Source organism: Cibotium barometz, chromosome 5, assembly GCF_041138505.1.
Source record: "Cibotium barometz isolate CiBa-2024 chromosome 5, ASM4113850v1, whole genome shotgun sequence".
In the NCBI taxonomy this organism is placed as follows: Eukaryota; Viridiplantae; Streptophyta; class Polypodiopsida; order Cyatheales; family Cibotiaceae; genus Cibotium; species Cibotium barometz.
Window position 1 is genome coordinate 26,801,167 of NC_141050.1, and position 18,064 is coordinate 26,819,230.

Genomic DNA, 18,064 nt, shown 5'->3' on the forward strand with positions numbered 1-18,064 from the left:
TCCTCATCATGCGCCTCCTTGCCTACCAAGGCTCTTTTTGCATCTTGTTCCATGTCAATAGCCAAAGCTTTGTTTTGTTTCCTTCTTGCCAATTTTATGAGATTAAAAAGGGTCTTGGCTCACTTTTGGGTTTTGTAGTAATTGAAACATTACCCAACTTAACTCGTCTCCCCAATATGTTGATTTACATGTACCCTTGGGTCAGGTGGTATTGACAGTTTCCACATTCGTGTTTACATCATCTAAGACTACTTCTACTACCAGGCTCCCTTCTTGTAACAACATGCCTCTCATGTACTCTTGGAACTCTAGGCTTCTTAACATTGCATCTATCTTAGCTGTAAGATTCCTCCCTCCAGCTTTTGAGGTGTACAGGTGTAAGAACCTCCCCTTCTGATCTTATCATTATTCCCCTCTCTGAAATAAAAGAAAGATCATGTTTTACCCTGTTTTGACCTAGAGAGAGAAAATATCTAGAGGGAGGTAGTCTAAAATTGAGATATTTTTGGATATAAAAATCCTCCTAGTGTCTAAAATGGTTTCCTCTAAAACAGAAATTCAAAAAGAACTTTCCAATGTGCAATTGGAATTAATTAAAAATAGGTAAAAAGGACCTTAGCTTAAGGGTCCAGATTTTTAGAAATTTTTAGATTATGGTCCAATTAAGGTTCCTACGGACCAATAAGATTAATCCAAATGTAGAGAGGAGATAAATTGAAGAATTAAAAGAAAAACCCCCCAAAAATGAGTAAATACTCACATAAGATGAAGAGTTGACTAAGGACAATGTTTATTAGTAAAAAACTATGAGTATTACTAAAAAAATGAGATATTTTAGGTATAATGATTCAATTTTGACACCTTGGTAAGGAGAAGAAGGCTCTTCAAGGAGGCGCCTATTTCATGTGTGGTGGAGTTTAAACTCAAAAATATTGTGATATTTTTATCTCTCCTCTCTCTCCTAGATCAAACCAAATCAAAAGGGAGCCAAACTAGGTCCAAATCTTGTCCAAATTCAGCCAAATTGAACCTGGAAAATTCTAGAAACTAGTTGGACTTGGTTATAGGCCTCCCTCACCTATAAATAGATCCTTAGTCCTTTGTAAAAAAATATGAGAACTATACCATGCCAGTATTATACTGAAATAATGATATTTTCTATTATCCTCTACTAAAAATCCTCTACAAATTGAAGATATTGGAGCTTCTCTCTCTCTTCAATCTTCCTTGGAGTCTTCATCAACATACCAAACCAATTGATTGGTTGGGGGCCTCTACTTTGATTAAAGAATCAAGCAATTTAGGAGGTAAAGAGTGGTTTATGGTCTTTCTTTTTAATCTCCAAATGTTTCTCTCTTCTCAACTCCTCTCAACTCCTCTCAAGCTTGAGAAGCATTCAATTGAATTGCTTTTAATACAATTGAAGTTCTTTAATGAATAGTAGTGAGATAAAACACATAAATTTCTATTTATGCTTAAATTAAATATTTTTTTAAGCATGTCTCTCTCTCCCCTAAAGAATGGTCATTCCTATGACCTATTCTATATTCAGATGATGCTTCTCATGAAGCAATTCTCTAATCTAAAAGTAATTTCTATGCTTGATAAATTAGAGGCCAAAGAAGTGGCTTTTTAATGCTTTTATGCTATTTAATTTATGGAAAAATTAGGAATCAATTCCATAATTGGATAGTGATCCAATTAATGATTATTCTATCATATGATATTACTAAACTTTATGCTTTCAAAATTATTGAGAATTGTCAGTATTAGTAGCGGAGCTATGGTAAAATTTTTGAAAAATTAACATATAAATCATTTTCATTCATAATATGAAAAGAGGACTTCCTATCATATTCTAGGATTGATCATCCTAGGTTAATTGATTAATTCTCATCATAAGCATGGATAAATTGATTTTAATGTTTATGCACAAATAGTTGTTCACAAAAAGAGGAATTTCTAGTAATATATTTAAATGTTAAAAGAGGAATTCCTATGACATTGTGAATTCCATCATTTAGATGGGAAAAGAGAAATTCCTAGCATATTGAAATTAATGACTATTTTAATTAAATTCAAAGATGAAATTTATATAAATTTATTTTATCTATGAGAAATATTTAAATGTTAAAAGAGGAATTCCTATGACATTTGGAATTCCATCATTTAGATGGGAAAAGAGAAATTCCTAGCATATTGGAATTAATGAGTATTTTAATTAAATTCAAAGATAAAATTTAGATAAATTTATTTTATCTATGAGAAATATTTAAATGTTAAAAGAGAAATTCCTATGACATTTGGAATTCCATCATGTAGATGGGAAAAGAGAAATTTCTAGCATATTGAATCAATGGATATTTTATTTAAATTCAAAGATAAATTTTAGATAAATTTATTTTATCTATGAGAGATATTTAAATGTTAAAAGAGGAATTCCCATGACATTTGGAATTTCATCATTTAGATGGGAAAAGAGAAATTCATAGCATATTGAAATAAGGGATATTTTATTTTAGATGAAATTACTTTATGAGAAATATTTGATGATAAAAGAGGAATACCCATGACATTGGAATGCAATTAATTAAATGCAAAAAGAGGAATTCCCATGGTATCTAAGATCTAAGAAATTAAATGAGAAGAAGAGGAATTTTTAGTATAATTCAATTTATGATTATTTATCAAAAGTGAAAATATGGGTAAATTTGATTTCTGTAAATCCCATGAATTCTTTTATATGGAATATAATTCATTTGAGAAATTGAGAATGAATATGGAAATAGTCGTCGAGAAAAAGAACCTTTAATTAGGCCAAGCAATTGGCAGAAATTTAAAAAAAGTCCCATTCGAGATCAACCTAGAAAAAGCTATTAAATGGGAATAGCATGTGAATGGATGTGATAAGATGAAAATCGGATGTGATAGAATGAATGTGGATGTGTATGTGGAAGAATGGATGTGGATGTGTATGTGGAAGAATGGATACGGATGTGTATGTGGAAGAATGGATACGAATGTGTATGCAAAAGAATGGATGTGGATGTGGATGTGTATGTGGAAGAATGAGTGCGGATGTGTATGTGGAAGAATGAATGGGGATGTGTATGTGGAAGAATGAATGTGGATGTGTATGTGGAAGAATGAATGTGAAAGAATGGATGTGGATGTGTATGTAAAAGAATGGATGTGGATGTGTATGTGTATGTGGAAGAATGGATGTGGATGTGTATGTGGAAGAATGGTTGTGGATGTGGATGTGTATGTGAAAGGATATGATGTTGATGTGAGTGAATGAATGAGATGTGATGTGAATCGGGATAAGAATGAATGAGATGAGATGTGAAATGAATGAGATGAGATGTGATATAAATTGAGATAGATGTGAAATGAATGAGGTGTGATGGGATGTGAATATGGGTTGATGCGAGCAGATGAGATGTGATGAGAATAAATGAGGAAAGATGTGATGAGATGGAAAATGATGTGATTGGATGAGTATGAATTGGATATGGATTAAGTAATGTGGACGGATGTGGAACAATGTGAAAGACAAGAGTTCATTATAGGAACTGTATTTATGACCTGTTTTTATGTAAAAAATGCTGGGGAAGCATTTTGGCCATCTTGTGAATGAGGTCGTGGAGACCTAACTGATAAAGTTGCAATAGCTGACGGAGAGTCAACAGAGGACGTCTCGCATAGCAAGGTCTGTCGAGACCGAGGTCTTGACCAGCCTCGGTTCGATTTAAATGGTGAGCTTCCGGTGGATAAGGGACCAAGGAAGCAGCCTATGAGTGAAGCGCTAGGTCACCTGCTGCTGCTGCAAAAGGATCCTAGAGGGTGCTGACCATACGGTGCTCGGGCTCTGGGTCATCGACGATACCCACACGTGCGTTGGGGAAGATATTAGGAGTAAGAGTTGTTTTCTGAAACCGGGCATGGATCTAGTTGATTGACCTTGCTAGTCCTCTCAAAACGGATGAGTCCATGGCTCTTTTATATGGATCTATTGGTTGATCTTGCTGATCTTCAACGGAGATTCCATCTTGATTTTTATAAGTGATTATATTTCCGGTTACTATGAGCTAGGAACTATCGAAAAGGCCCCTAAGTGGATAGGTGGTGAGCGTTCTGGTTGCCAATGATGCCATAGATACACCGATAAAGGAATGATTGGAAATAAAGATTCAACCGGAGATTTTGAGGATTATGATCAGTGACACTATGGTTTCATTAAATGATTGATTTAAAGATAGCTGAATCTGTGAAAAAGGCAATTTCATATTGGGTGTGTAAGTGGTGTGACTGGCGTTAAATTTGCATGAATATCCGGCTAGGGGGCCTGGGAACTCTTTTCCCTAGTACCCGAGACAAAACCTAACCAAATTCCTAATTGGGTTGGGCGATTAGCTAACCCATGGGACTGGATGGGGTTAGGCTGGACGACTGATGGATCCGTAAAATGAGACTCAATTCTGTTATAGTATCATAGATGAAGTAAATCCTAGATAGTAACGGTTGTGCCTCTATGGGGAAAAAAGCATTGGTTTCTATGATCCAAGTGCAAGTTTCTTCCTTGATCTGACCAAGTGACTCCTCGTAAGTTCGGTCAGATCAGTTTGGTTAGTAATGACCCTGACTACGTTAGAGTACAAATATCCTGGAGGAATCGCCCATGCTTTCCAGTAGTAGGGGGAAGTTTTTCCGGGTTCGGTTTTTGAAGAACCAAGGGATTAGTCTCTTGTTCGGATATCCGTGGGCGAGGCCTCGAGTGAGGGATCCTACCCCGCGCAAGAAGTGCTACTTCTGCTATTAGCACCCCTGAATTCGTTGCACGGAGGGGGCTAGGATCTTTCAGCTGGTATCAGAGCGAATTGGCTAAAGTGAATCAACTAAGAAGCCAAAAATGTCAAAAATTTATGAAGTATCAGTAAAAGGTTGGAATTGTGTGATAAAATTCATACAAATTGATATTCAGACTAAGATTCATAAATTGGTAATTGGGTCTTCAGATGTGGAAGTGCCGCAATCATATGGAATCCCTGACTTGCTTGAGGCCTAGTCATGATGGTATTTACCTTATAATTCCAAGGACCGCGACTACCCGTATATACCGAGGACAGCTCTTTACTGACAATATATACGAGAAAATCTAAGACCTTGAAATTATAAGTAAAAATGCTATCCAAATGATGAATTCGAATGTAGTTGATATGATTAAAATTCTGGTTGAGAATTGATGAGTTGATTTGGATTCTGATTGGTTGAAAAAAAGATGATTCGTGAATTTTGGTTGAAAAGGGATCAGTTGAACAAAGCCACATTGAGGATGAATGGGACGAGTCCCTGTGATGATGTTCGTATAACTGGATGATGATAATGACTTCAGCAAATCACTACGAGATTAGTGGATTGTGCTAACAGATTGCTGCTGTTAACACTTGACCCAGTGGATCAAGTTAAGGGATGTCAAATTAAAAATCTGTAAAATTGAAAATTCCCATGGAGGACTGTTCAGATGAAAATTTTGATCTAATGGACCATTCTTGTGATAAGGATTTGAATGATATAATCTAAGTGAATTGTTATCTGATGATGAGTTCTATATAAGGGATCCTTATCCCAGGATTCTGTCGAGTTCACCAGACTATAAGGAACCCTAGAATCAATTGGATCTTAAGGAAAAGAGTTGTTCTCTAATTTTGCGAGATGAGGACATCTCGCGTTTTTTAAGTGGGGTAGGATGTAAGATTCCTCCCTCCAGCTTTGAAGGTGTACAGGTGTAAGAACCTCCCCTTCTGATCTTATAAGGTCGTGATTTTTTCAAGAACCACGTCCACCATGAAGGTAACCTCTGCTTGTGAGCTCTCTCTACTCGCTTGCTTGCTTGTGTTTTGTTTGATTGTGAGTAAGCCACCATGGAGTTAACCCTCTTCTTGCCTCCATCTAAGCGAATAGAACTCTTTCTCCACACCCATAGCTATGGAATCTCTAAGGGTGTCAACGGAGTGAGGACACAAATGGAGTATGGAAAGGCCATCGGCTAGCCTTTCCTGGGAGGAAGGGGGTCCTTCCTCCCGGAAAAGGCCAGCCGACCACCTTTCCTGGCCGTCATGTGTCCAAGGACTCGCCGCCGTCATCGATACTGCTAGCCGTCTCTACGCAAAAACTTGGTTTCACCAAAACCAACATATAATAAAAGCCAGCAAACAGGTCCGCTAGCTTCGCTCATGTGGCCACCATTTATGCCAGTGTTGCGTACCCATTTCCCCCATTTTTCGAGCAACAAAGCGAGTCAAGAAAAACCACCAATCAGGAGCTACCCAGGTTCCAGGTCACCAGCAACTCACTCGTCACCTACACTGCATGAGCTTCATAATCTCTTCCTGATCTGAAGCCAACTATCTAGCTGCGCCACTTTTCTTCTACTTGGCTATAATACCACAAAGCATAGGACTGCACTTTTCTTATATGCAGTAGGTGCAGCTTGGAGACAATGGTTTTCCTTCATGGGTTCTTTTGGCATCCTCTTTTGTAGTTAAGGAAGCTACACAATGATCACAGCATAGGTCCAAGAAAGCCAAAATGTTTTAAGATTCTGATGGTTGATGTGTCAAAATGTTATTAGCATTATGTAGTTTTAGAATTCTAGTAGTTGATGTGTCATGATTTTATTAGTTTTCTGATTTTTAATATTCTGAGCATTATTTATTTAATAGTTGTGTTTTGTAATATTCCTAGTGCTATGAACGAAGCTCGGGAAGAGTATTAAGAGAAAGTGAGAAATATCAAAGCCAACCGAGCGAGCGAAGAACAAGACTGGAGGGAGGTAGGAAACCAGTTGACAGAGGAAGATGCAAAGCTAGCTCAATTTATTATGGAGCTAACTAATCTTAAGAATACCATCTAGGAGCTGAGTTGAGCTTCTCTAAAGAGCCTGTTGTATGTGACATGTTTGTCTTTTGAATAATACAATGTATCTCTCGTTCCGATTTTTTTAAAATTTAAAGTAATATTCCTAGTGCTAATATGTCAGAATCATTTTGAATGATGACATTATTCTTTGAAAATAATGCTTATTGATTGGATTGGATGGCCAAGATTTGTACTCGAGTGACCCGGGTAGTTAATTAAGCAACAAAGGAGAGTTGGAGGAATCCAGATTCCAATTTCCATCTATGGGCCAGGTCACATGGCTATAGCTCTCAAGCTTTATTAGTGGGAAGGGCAGCCACTTAGGGGTCACGTGGCTCAGCCCACCAACCTGTCTTTTACACATTTATAACAGGATCCTGAGATATTTGTAGGGAGGGAAATTGATTCAATTTTTAGAGCAGCTCGACTGCATTTCAAATTACACCAATTGTTTTGTGCCAGGTGTCATGCTCATAAAACATTGAGACATGCGACCTTCAAATTTTTTCAAATGTGGTCTTTTTCCTCTTCACGTTTGCAGGAGAGGGCTTTTTCCTCCTACCTTTTTCACAGCTTATTAGCAGCAGGGATTTTTCCTCTTGAGCTTTTTCATGCAAAACAGAGGGTTATTTCACAGCAGAGGGATATTTTACATCTGTGCAATAACAATGTAGGTCTTCTTCTTCTTCTTCTTCTTAGTTTCTTGTTGAATTTTTACAAGTTCAGTATCTCTAACAGGAGCTCATGGGCTTTTCCCATGCTCATTCTCATGCTCCTTATCACTCACAATTTAGCTTTCGAGTTGCTACTGATTTCTTTTGCATCCACTTGCAGGTCTTATGGGATGGAAAACTACTCATTGGATTTGAATATGGAGTGGGACGAAGATGAATTTGTCCCTTCCACACAATGCAGCCAGCAGCCCTCTATTGGTAGCATGACTACTACTGATGATCTTCCGTCTATGGCCCATGGAGGTAGCCCTTGCTCTCCTCAAGTTCAAACTAACCTACCTTCTCAAACTACTTTCCCAACTGCCACACATGGAGGCAGCCCTTGCTCTCCTTTGTCTTCAGCCCACCCATCTGCTATACGAACACCTTTGTCAAACATTACTAATCATACTCCATGCCAAGATGCTCTAGGCAAGAAAGCTACAAAGCCTAGAAAAGGAAAGAAAGCTTTAGCTATTTCATCCCCAAACATGCATTCTAGTGCTCCAAAGACAACCTTGCTACCTACATCTCAACCTATTCCATCAAAGGTTCCAACTGTCACTTCCCAGCCTATGCCTTCAAGCACAGACATTGATTCACAACGGATAGTTCCTGATGGTGATAAGCCAATACTGCCAAAGCTTTTCTTTTAGAGCGGGCATTGGACTCTCAAAGAAACAGTGACTTTGTTAGATGGCAGAGCAAAGCTTCTAGAGGATATGAGAGAAGGCAATTTAGGAGCTGTTCTAAAGACACAAGACGAGCGGTGGGAGTTTATATCCAAGTATTGTATCCAGCGAGGGGTGCTTCGCTCAGCCGACCAATGCCTGTTTCGTTGGGACCGCATTCTAGCTGCATTCAAGAAGATTCATGCCTACGAACAACATATTCCTTCTGGTGGAGATAGTTATTGGTCTATGAGCTCAACTCAGAGAGACGAGATGAAGTTGCCTCGAAGCTTTACAGAAGATGTATACACAGCCATGCTTGACCGTATTGGGTCAGATAGATTGATTAATCCAGCAAACATTGTGTATGACACTTCAAAGGATATATTGGGTAAGATGCAAAATCATTTGTTGTTTTTAATTTTTAGTTGTGAATGATCCATACTTAATTCTTAGTGTAAAGGATCCATACTTAATGTTATTTTTCTGATGCACAGGAGATTCATTTACTTCGCTAGACAAGGCTACAAAGCTGGACAAGAAGGAGGAGATCTGGTTGACGAGGGCTCATCCAGTAAGAAGCGCAAGCGAGGAGATAAAATGTCCATCTTGAAGAAAGAATTAGAGGGCACAACCAAGCAACTTCTCTCTTTCATGGAGGGCATTGATTCGAGGAGGACAAAGCACGATGATGATGTCGTGGAATTGACGAGGGCTGAATTTGAAGAGTCTGTGGCACTCAACCGAAAGCGCCTTGCATTGGAGGAGGAGAGCAATGAGGCATTGAAGCAAATTGCTGAAGCTTTCAAATGCTTTGCTATGCATGCATCATCTCCTAGCATGGGAAATTAGCATGACACACATCTTGTATGGGAAGTCAAGATATGTATTAAGGCTTCACATCTTCTTGGTTATGTAGATTTCCTATCTCATTTTGCCCAATATATAAAGCCCTTTTCTATTCAATCCGATGTAGTATGTATAATCTGATCATGCTATATGAATGTCAAGCCACTTTTGTACATGATATATCTATCAACAATAAACTTTGTACTTAGCATTGTCCATGGTTCAATTTGTGCTAAACATTTGTACTAAACACTCCAATTTAGAGTTAAGCTACCATGAAAAAACTACTTTGTTCAACTATCTTTTTGATCATGTTGTAGACTAAATCAGGCTGCTACTTCTTCTACAAATTTATAGATCTCATTGTGAGCTTCATGATACACTAATTTGTTTGTCGATCAAACACTTTTGGTGGAAGTTATGTTCAAAAAGCTGAAGTGCTGTCTTGCAGTCCACCAGGAACGATGATGCAAAAACTGCTCTGTTCAACTAGCTTTTTGACCATGTTGTAGACTAAATCAGGTTGCCACCTCTTCTGCAAGTTTATAAAGCTCAATGTGAGCTTCATGATGCACTAATTTTTTTGTCAATCAGACACTTTTAGTGGAAGTTATGTTCAAAAAACTGAAGTGTTGTCCTGCAGTTCACCACGAATGACTTCACCTATATGAGCTTCTGATGCACTCCAGAGCACAAAAATTGGTGTTAAACCCACTCTAAGTCTATTGTGGCATAGCGAGACACACACATACACATATATTCACTTCACCATGGCTGTGATTCCTCCATCCTAATGCGAAAATAGAATACACAAGTCATGCTACCAATTAGACAACTCAAGAAAATGGTTGATTTGTAGATTATCATGCATACATTAGTCATACTATCAATGCACAAGAAAATTGCTGATTTGTAGATTATCATGCTTAGACTGTCTTACTACCAATTAGACAACACAACCTTGCATATGACTTCATTGTATAGCTTCTCTGGCACACACTGTCATGCCAAACCATGTTCTACACCTGGTTGTTGTGTCTGCCTGATAGAAATACATATCTTCACATCTATAGTGACAAATTATATGTTGAAATATTCCAACAAGATTATTTAGCGGTTATCATAGCGTTTGGACTACCCACTACCATAGAATCCGCTCTATGCACAAGTATAGCTGATTTGTAGATTATCACACTTAAGGGAGCCTGCTACCAACAATTAGCCATCCGGCCCATCAAAATCTACAAGCATGACCTCATTGCACAACCTCCTAGGCTCTGAGAAACACGCGGTTGTGTTACCCTTGTTTGCTTCTGAGAGTCAATTCCAAGGTGCGGTGGTTCTTTCGAGTCAAGACACAAGATGAATTCACAACAACGAAGACAAACACAACAAGAAGGTAGATCCATGTAACCCAATTTCATATATCACAAGCTGAATATCCAATAAGATAAAGAAAATGATTTTATTCAAGAATACACTCCTTAAAAGCCTAGTCATAGTAGATGGACCACCATTGAATTGCACAAATAGCTATCTGTAAGCATGTGCAAATGCATATTATTGATCACCTTTCTCATAACAAGGACAAAGGACAATAATTCTAGGGAGTGCAATGTCAAGCCTCATTCTTTAGTGATCACACTTACCAATTACATGCTTAAAGTTATTCTCAAACAAAGTATATAAAATATTTTTAAAAACTAGCTATTCAGCTCTTCAAACCAAGGACACCAACATCATTCCAAATTATCTCAAAGACCAATTCATTTAACCCACAACAAAACTTTTATTACACGAGCAAAGATATATATATCTTACATGATGGTCATTCTCTCTAAAAGGATGCATGCACGAGCAAAGATATATGTCTTACATGATGGTCATTCTCTAAAAAAGGATGCATACACGAGCAAAGATATATGTCTTTCATGATGGTCATTCTCTCAAAAAGGATGCATATACGAGCAAAGATATATATTTCTTACATGATGGCCTTTCTATAAAAAAGGATGCAAGAATTTAGCTAGAGAATCTCTCATGGCTGTGGCATCCGCTGCTGGGGCGTCGATGGGACTTGTGGCTTCATCATCTCTTGATGGTACATCCATAGTGATGTTCTCAATCCCTTCCATTGTGACACCACTTTCTATGCACATGTTTTGGAGCATGCAACAAGCAACAATGGCCCGGGCCAACTTACGTGGATATGGATTCATCACTTTGCCATGTAGATATCTCCATCTCATCTTAAGAAGTCCAAATGACCGTTCTACCACAATTCTTGTAGACGATAACTTGTAGTTGAGCAACTTTTCTGTTGAAGTGGTGGGAGTCTTGTAAGGTCTCATTAGCCATGGAAGTAGCGGATAGCCTCCATCAGCCACAATGAACTCTCGTATGGAGAAAGAGCCATTCACATAGTCAGGACCATCTAGTATTAGACCACGTTCAGCACAAGAATAAAAAACTGAGTTCTTAAGCAATCTATTGTCATTGACTGACCCTGGGAATCCAGCAAATACATCCAAAAAACGCATGTCACTATCCACCACAGCTTGAACCAACATAGAGCAGTCCTTGTTTCTATCATACCAATCCAAGCCGAGCTCACCATTTGGTTTCTCCATTTGAATATGTGTAGCATCCATAGCTCCGCAAACATTAGGCAAGCCTTGCTTGACATAAAAGCCAGCCTTGATCTTTTCAATCTCATTGGAGCTTCTCGGCCATGCTATGTATTGGCGTTGATGCACCAACAAGGCCTTCACAAATCTATCAACAGACTCAACAACTGTGGACTTTCCAACACCAAACAACTCACTCATAGCTATCATGGATGTACCTGTTGCCAAATGAAATAACCCCATTGCCACTTGCTTCTCGACAGGAAGCACCCTCCCTTTAATGTTGGCAAATGACCTTGGTATGTCGTCCTGTTGCAAATGCACCCTTAGAAGCTCCACTGTGGTTTGGAAGAGGCACAAAGGCAACCTAAATACACTCCTGAACCTCTTATCATCTGCACGCACAAAGCCAACATAGTTGTTCCACCATTGGGGTGTTCGTGGTTTCACATACCACTCTGAAATTACCCTGCGTGCAATGAAAGCCTCCATGCAAAAGTGCTCAACATAAGCATGCAGCAGAGGTATTAAATAATTCCATGATGGCTTGCTGCAAGGGCCGAGTTCTCTTCTTTGATGAATCTTCTGTGATTGATAACAGAGGCTTCGTAGTTGTTGACGGCCGGCGAAGAATGAGCACGAGTGTGAAAATAAGCCCAGACATGAGGGAAAATGGAATGTGCTTTGGTAGGGCCATGTTAATGATCAGGCACCACCAAATGTGAGCTTCTAGCTGGAGTAAGATTTCCTTTGCAGGCCTCCAACAAGAAGGAAGATTATAAATCTGAGAGCTCTGCCAGACTTGTGAGGAGTGGGGGTTCTGCGCGCCAGGTGGGTCTGTGTGTGTGTGTGTGTGTGTGTGTGTGTGTGTGTGTGAGAGAGAGAGAGAGAGAGAGAGAGAGAGAGAGAGAGAGAGAGAGAGAGCTTTCTGCAAAGAGGTGTGTGTGTGTGTGTGTGTGTGTGTGAGCGCGAGAGAGAGAGAGATAGAGAGAGAGAGAGAGAGAGAGAGAGAGCTTTCTGCAAGAGGTGTGTGTGTGTGTGTGTGTGTGTGTGTGTGAGAGAGAGAGAGAGAGAGAGCTTTCTACAAGAGGCAAAAGAGTACCTGGGTAGAAACTGAGGCCAAACGAGAGCGTGAAGGGAGGAGGAGGAGCGCCAATAATTTGGGCGGAAAAAAATTTCGAACAGCATGCGACCTCCCAACGTTTTCTCTCTGTTCAAAGGGCAAGTCTAAATGCGACCTCCAAGTAGTTTTTCTCATTGGGGCAGTGTGAATTCCTCCTGCGAGTCCTGCCCGTTTAAGAGAGCCGAAAACCTGGACAAAAGGCCCCATGCGACCTGGCCCTATGGTTGCAATGTTCCAACTACAAAAGGCGCATAGCTTTGAAACTTGAAAGGTTGACAGCAGCCCTAAACATAATGATTAGGTAAAAATTGCCATGATTTTACGATAAACACGATGCGTTTATGAATTTAATAGAAATCCAAAGTACTGTACCTCCGATTCTACATCCTGGCAATTAATATTTATGGGAGGCGACAACGCTTGCAGTTTCATTTAAGAGGGGAGGGCTTGCGTCTTGGCCGTGCGAGTAGCGCAGTAAATACCGAGTCGCCTCGGTTAAAAAGTCCAGTTATCATTCGATTTGACAGTTGCGTCACAACAAGTTGTGTGCCGTTCTGCCGTATTTAATGAGCCTTTCCGTGACTAACTGGGCCTCTTCTTTTTTTTTTTGGAGTTCACCCAATCAACCATAACCTAGCAGCCTGCTGGCACGAGCGCTCGTGACAAACTTACACAGGCGAACAAAGCTCCAACCTTAGTAAACTGTGCCTCCAGGCTCTAGCATTAACTGTCCCTAGGCTCTAACATTAACTGTCTAGCTGAGGTTGCTTTTTGACGGGCATGGACAGTGTTCGAAAAAAACTATTTTCCCAAAAAGTAAAAAAACCTTCATCTAAAAATTGTGATTAATTATAAAGAAAATTGTGATTAATTATAAAGAAAATTGTGATTAATTATAAAGAAAATTTTCAAATTTTGAAGGTTTTGGTTCTACAACCCCTCAAAATCTGCAGGTTTTTATACCCTTATATTTCAAATTTGAAGGTAATTTTAAAAATCTGCAGGTGCAAATTACATTATACCCGGGTTTTTTTCGAACACTGGGCATGACGCCCGTTTTTTTTATAGCATTTTGGCTATAAAATACAATTACTTATTTTGAGTTATTGTCTAAAAATAAATTAAAATTGTAAAAAAATGGGCAGTATTTCTCTACAACCTCTGATTTTGAAGGTTGACCTAGCACAAAAATCATCCTTGTGTCCAGCCACGAAGCAAACTTGGTCAATTTTGGCACAATTTAATGTCTTCCAGGGTTGAAATTTGAAGGGCTACCTTAACCTTCAATTTGAAGACCATAAACTAGGTTCACCTTCAAAATATATATGTCTGTGTGTAAATTTCCAAATAGTAGCCTTATGTGGCCTTCTTTTGCACCCTATTTCACGAGGCCTTCTCTAGAAGGTTTTAAGGGCTTTGATGGCTTCAAATTTCAGCACTTGTACCTCCCCTTCAACTTTCAATCAGCTGGAATTCAAAAACCGTCAACTTGGGTGAGGTGTATATAAAATTATATAAGTTAATTTTACAGATTTTATGGTTTCTTTGGGTAAGTTGCCAGTTAAACTAAACTAGAGGAGGAATTGTTGCTTTTTACTTAAAAATACTTTCCCACATGTTGGAGATTTGTGTGTAAAACTTGGCCATTACGTCATGCTCAACGAGCATGTGGAATGTTAAAAAAAACTTTAGAAAAACTTGCATTAAATGCTCGAGGTGTTATAATTACGCCTGCAATAAATGAGAAAAAGAACAAGGTCGGAGTGTGACCGGGTTCCTCAATCAAATTGTTATGCTTGGCCGGTTTTATAACTAAAAATGATATAAAAAAATAGCCAATTTTCTTTAAGATGAGGTTAACATTCTATCGATTTTTTTGAATTTTAGTTCAGTGCAAAATACAGTAATGAAGGATGATTTTTATTTTAGCACTACAAGTTATGGTAATCTTCTCTCCTAATTTGTTTAAATATTTATTAAAGAGTTACATTATTAATATAGCCCAGGTTTAAGTCAAAGTAAGGCATGCTTCACACATGTTGTGGACGTGTGTGACCTAGGGATTTGCACAGCTACTTATTATGAGAGGTCATCCGTGTGCCTGACTTTACATGTTCGTGTATAGTGACCAATCCATGTTAGCATGCTAAGTCACTGACAACTTGATGCAGTTTTCATCTGGCTAGTTAAACACTCCCCTAGGCAGACATGCAAAGAAGAAGATAAAAAAGTGAGTATGGAGGAAATTGAACTAAAGACTGTCAACCCATTTTATGGTTACCACACCCAATTGTATGCCAGAGCATGAGTACTCTACATCAAATGTCAAGGATGGCCATATGCATCAAGCTCATGTACAAATAAGCCATGAAGCAATCGTGTCCAAATCTCAAACGCCCATAAAGGTCTAATGGATAATTAATGGCATTGTGTATGGTAGTGAGCTAGGAGGTGCTCCCTAGTATCGTAATGCATTAATGTATTATAAGATGAAGCAATGTATAAGCAATAAGCCAAATAGAACCTTTGGATGCCTGCCTGGCCACAGTTTAAGTGTTAACACTTATGGCCATGTATACAAGGCAATTTCTCTCATAATGCAAGGACACTCTCCCACTGTGCAATTGAGCTTTCCCTCTCACTAAACCTCTCTCTAATCTTCTCTTTAATGCATGCTAGTGAGTGTATGTGAGTGATATAAGGTGAGAAGAGGCAGTAGTTCCCATAGTGCAATACGATGGTGTGACAACCCTCGCACGAGACAGCAAATGGTAAGCTACCCATGGCAATGTTGAGCTTGGAGACCTCAAGGGTTACAAGCTCAACCATCGGAAAGATTCCCCCATGACACATCAAGGTGAGTAGAAGTGAGTGGTTCCCTCAAAGTTATCTCTTAGCCTTAACATTTTTGGTGCCATTGCCAGAAGAGAAATCCCTTGGCTTTATCATTTTTTTTCTCTAATCTATAGTTTACCCATTGCTCACACTCTTGAATAGTGGAGTGCCATGAAGGAGAGTGAGATTTGATGGAGATTTGTGTGGAAATAGTGTGGTTTTTGCTCTCTTTTGTGTTAACATTGAGCCTAGATGCTTAATTTTTGTATGTTAACTAGGTTTTTTGTTGCAATTGATTACATTTTCATCCTAGTGTTAAGACTAAGAGATAGCTTTGAGGGAACCACTCACCTCTTCTCACCTCAATGTGTCATGGGGATATTTCCAATGGCCGAGCTCATAACCCTTGAGGTCTCGAAGCTCAATACCGCCATGGGTAGCTTACCATTTGCCTTCTCCCACAAGTGGTGTTGTCACACCGCCGTGTTGCACTATGGGCTCTACTCCCTCCTCTCACCTCAAATCACTCTCACACCACCTAGAGAGAAGATTAGAGAAAGGTTCAACAAGAGCAAAAGCTCAATTGCACAATGGGAGAGTATTCTTACATTCTGAGAGAAATTGCCTTATATACATAGCCATAAGTGTTCACACATGGTCAGTCAGGTGCCCAAAACTTCTATTTGGCCTATTGCTTATACCATCTCATAATACATTGATGCATTATAACATTAGGGAGCACATCCTAGCTCACTACCACACACGCGAGAAATGCCATTAATTATCCATCAGACCTTTATTGAGCACCCATCCAAGTTTGAGATTTGGACATCATTGCTTCATGACTTGTTTTTACATGAGTTTGGTGTGTCCATCCTTGACATTTGATGTAGATTACTCATTCTTTGGCGTATAATTGGGTGTGGCAAACCTTGTTAACCCTAAAATGGGTTAACATCCCACCCTTTCTAATGTCGATCGCATCCTTGTGATCTGATTGAAGATGTTGTCAAGGGGTAGATATATGGTAGGTTGATAAGTGATGAAGAAGCTAGTTAGCAAATGAAAAAGTTAATAGTAGATCCTAATTGGGGTGGGGGCTATTGTATGTGATTGCTCTCTTTTTCTTGTTCTTTTTTTTTCACAAAATCACATGCAAAGTTAAAATATTGATTGAGATTAGTGGGGATTCTATGGCTGTTAGTAATGGAAGAAGAGATGTAGAGGTCTACAGGAGCATTTATAAGCAAGCCTTATGCACACTTTTTTTGTTTTAGCTCGGGGGGTTCACTATATGTAAACTCTGTATATCACATGTGTTTAAGGGGCCTAATTAAAAAACCCCTTATCTATAAATTTTTCATGAAAAAAACAAACCCTTTTTCTACTTAAGCTGTAAATACACCCTTAAAATGGTACCCTTCTGTATGTAAAAAATGTGTAAAGAAGGGATTTAAAAAACCCCTTCTGTTGAAACCACGTGCCACGCTTACATATTTATGAGTGACCCACCCCTGAGTGTTTTAATGTGTTCCTTTGCAGGTTGTCTTCACAAAAGATCTTATAGTAACCTAACCTAATTTATTTCCCATGCATTCCTTTGCAAGCTGTCTTCACAGAAGATCTTATAGTAACCTAACCTAATTTATTTCCCATGCGCTTTTTTATCTATTAAGAATAATTAGGTGCTTTTTAACCATTGGTCTAACTGATATACCATGAAGTATAAGAGGGTGAGTCCTTAAATTCTTGTTGGAGCTGTTTGCAGTTGAAATTTTTGAAGATGATTGAAAGGATTTAGTCAACTTATGAGGTTGTGGAGCCATTTAATAAACAAGGTCAGAGGTAGATTATTGGCTGAACTTTAAGGAATTCTAGGTGATGGATCGTACCATGGGTTAGGCATACACCCACCATGGTCTCCCCATCTCGAGATGTACTTGGAAGGTGTCAATGATGAGGTCTCCACCAGTGGGTGAATAAAAGTGTACTCACTGAGCAACTACTTCTTTTGATTGCAATAGACAAGGATGATTGGCTAGTTGAAGCCAATCACGGTGGTCAAACTTCATGAAATTACAAAAGAATGGTTTCTTAGATTAGAAACATGATGAGAAAACACTATGGTCATGTGGGTGGTTGCATGGTTGAGTTCGTTTTAGACTCTATGATTTTGCAGGTGTTAGAAATCACGGTCGTGATTGTTGAAGAATCAGGGGGTGATGAAAACTATGTGTTTACACCAAATGAATTTTTATATGCATTTAGAACAAGCTGAAACACATTAGAGATGGTTTTGATTAAATTTGAGATAGCCAAGTCAGC